The 2,601-nt window shown below is 34.6% G+C and overlaps 1 non-coding gene across 1 annotated transcript; it reads right to left on the bottom strand.

The window, feature by feature from the left end:
• Positions 1 to 331: 331 nt before the first annotated feature.
• On the bottom strand, positions 332 to 404 carry TRNAF-GAA (transfer RNA phenylalanine (anticodon GAA)). The gene has a single exon. It is a non-coding gene; the product is annotated as a tRNA-Phe (tRNA).
• Between the last annotated feature and the right edge of the window lie 2,197 nt (positions 405 to 2,601).

The raw sequence follows: 2,601 nt of genomic DNA on the forward strand, positions 1-2,601 counted from the left end.
CTAGATAACATAAAAAATAAATAATCACATGTTTTAGATTGAATAGTAAAGTTATGCAACTTAGTCAACTTATGCCAGTTGGATACAAAACGTGACAGATCTTCTGCTAATTCATTGAGATTTTAAAAAGAAATAATCGATCTTCTGCTAATTCATTGAGATTTTAAAAAGAAATAATCGATCTTCAATATGACGCTCTCCCTGAGCTATCCACGCTAATATTAAAATTGAAAATTCACAAGTAAAGGTATTTCCACTAATTCATTATATTTTAAACATAAATAATCACTAATTTTAGAAAGAATATTCAAATTATACAACCTAAATAAAGTGCGGTGAACGTGGATCAAACACGTGACCTTCAGATCTTCAGTCTGACGCTCTCCCAACTGAGCTATCCCCGCAATCATTGGAAATGAAAATTCATCAGTAAAGGTATTTTCGCTGATTCATTGAGATTTTAAAAAGAAATAATGACTAATTTTTTATTGAATAGTCAGTTTTTAAGTAAAGGTATTTCCACTAATTAATTGAAATGTTAGAAAGAAATAATCACTAATTTTATATTGAATAGTCAAATTATGCACCGTGAACCATGTGTGGTGAACATGGATCGAACAGGAGACCTTGAGATCTTCAATCTAACGCTATCTCAACTGAGCTATCCACACTAACATTAAAAATGAAAATTCATCAGTAAAGGTTCGCTAATTAATTGAAATTTTAAATAGAAATAATCACTAATTTTTAATAAGATATTCAAGTTATCCAACTTTTTTAAGGTGCGGTGAACTAGAACACGTTAGGTATTTCCGATAATTCATTAAGATTTCAAAAAGGAATAATGACTAATTTTAGATTGAATAGTCGGATTATGCAACTAGAATCAGGTGCGGTGAACGTGGAGATCAAACACGTGACCTTCAAATCTTCAGTCTGACGCTCTCCCTACAGAGTTATCCTTGCTAATATTCAAAATGAAAATTCATAAGTAAAGGTATTTCCGCTAATTCATTATTTTTAAAAAAGAAATAATCACTAATTTTAGATTGAATAAGCAAGTTATGTTTTTAGATTGTATAGTCAGGTAATAAACTTGTATTAGGTGCGTTGAACGTGGATAAAACACGTGTGACCTTCAAATCTTCAGTCTAACAATCTCCCAACTGAGCTACTCTTGCTAACATTAAAAATGAATATTTATCAGTAAAGGTATTGGGTACGCTTCTGGAAATTCAACAAAAGGCAATAGTATTAGACCGAGATGCCAGATTTAAATCTCGCTTCTGGAAAATTCAACTAAGGCATTGGGTACGCAGTTATAATACGACATTCTACCCATAAACAGATGGTCAAACAGAAATGCTCAAGCAAATATTGGAAGACATGTTGAGGGTATATGTGATGGATTTTGCAGGAAGCTCGGATAAGTACCTACCCCTTATGAAATTCACTTATAATAATACTTGCCAAGCCACCATACAAATGGCCACATACGAGGTTCTCTATGGACGAAGATTTCGATCCCTTATCTTTTGGGAAGAAGCGGGGCAAACGACAACTATTGGGCCAGAGTTGGTGCAAAGTACCAACGCCGCAGTCTAGAAGATTAAAGCTAGGATACAAACCGCACAAAGCCGAGAGAAAAGCTATGCAGACCTAAGGCGCAAGGACATGGAATTGTAGGTAGGGGATCATATATTCCTAAAGGTAGCACCCCATGAGAGGGGTGCTCAGGTAGGGTAAAAAGGGGAAGCTAAGCCCTAGGTTTATCCATCCCTTTGAGATATTAGAAAGGATTGGATCTGTGGCCTATAGAATCGGGCAATGCCCAAACTTGTCTGCAGTACATAATATCTTTCATGTATCCATACTACGGAAGTATACCCTAGATCGTTCGCACATACTGACTCATGAAACTCTCTTCTTGAGAGATGACCTAACGTATAAAAAAGACCCGATTCAAATAATAGACAAGAAAGTCAAATGATTGAGAAACAAGGAAATCTCTCTTCTTAAGGTCCTATGGAAGAATCATAGAGTAAAAGAAGCCACTTGGGAAACAGAAGAAAAATAAGAACCTTATACCTTGACCTATTTTAGAATAAACACTTTCGATGACTGAAAGTTTTCAAAAGAGAGGAGAATTTGCAACACTCAAGGTCTCCAATAAGAGACAGTGTATAATCCCTACTAGGTTATATCTAGAAGTAAAGAACAAGTAAAATTGAAAAAACATTGAGAAAATGGTACTTTTTCTAATTTGTATAAACTTCCCGAATCTTTAAATTTTTTATAGAATAAGAATTACAAGTTGCTTAAAAAGGAAGGCTCCGATCCGAGAAGACTTTTCTGGCAGAAGATTCAGAAAAATCAAGAATGAAATTATAGAAATTCTAGACGTTTCAATGGTAGTGGAAAATCTGTCTATAAATTATGAATAAGGGTAGACTATTAGGGGCAAGAAGCAAGCTTAATCGAGTACCCAATCGAGAGATACAAGTTTTTTGTTTTGGGGCATCGTGTTCATGGGTTTACCTAGAATTCGAGAACTATAGTCCACTATTCATTTCCAAACTTGTTCCTGCACCTTCTATATAA

Source organism: Cucurbita pepo, chromosome 10, assembly GCF_057944985.1.
Source record: "Cucurbita pepo subsp. pepo isolate OVF chromosome 10, ASM5794498v1, whole genome shotgun sequence".
In the NCBI taxonomy this organism is placed as follows: domain Eukaryota; kingdom Viridiplantae; phylum Streptophyta; class Magnoliopsida; order Cucurbitales; family Cucurbitaceae; genus Cucurbita; species Cucurbita pepo.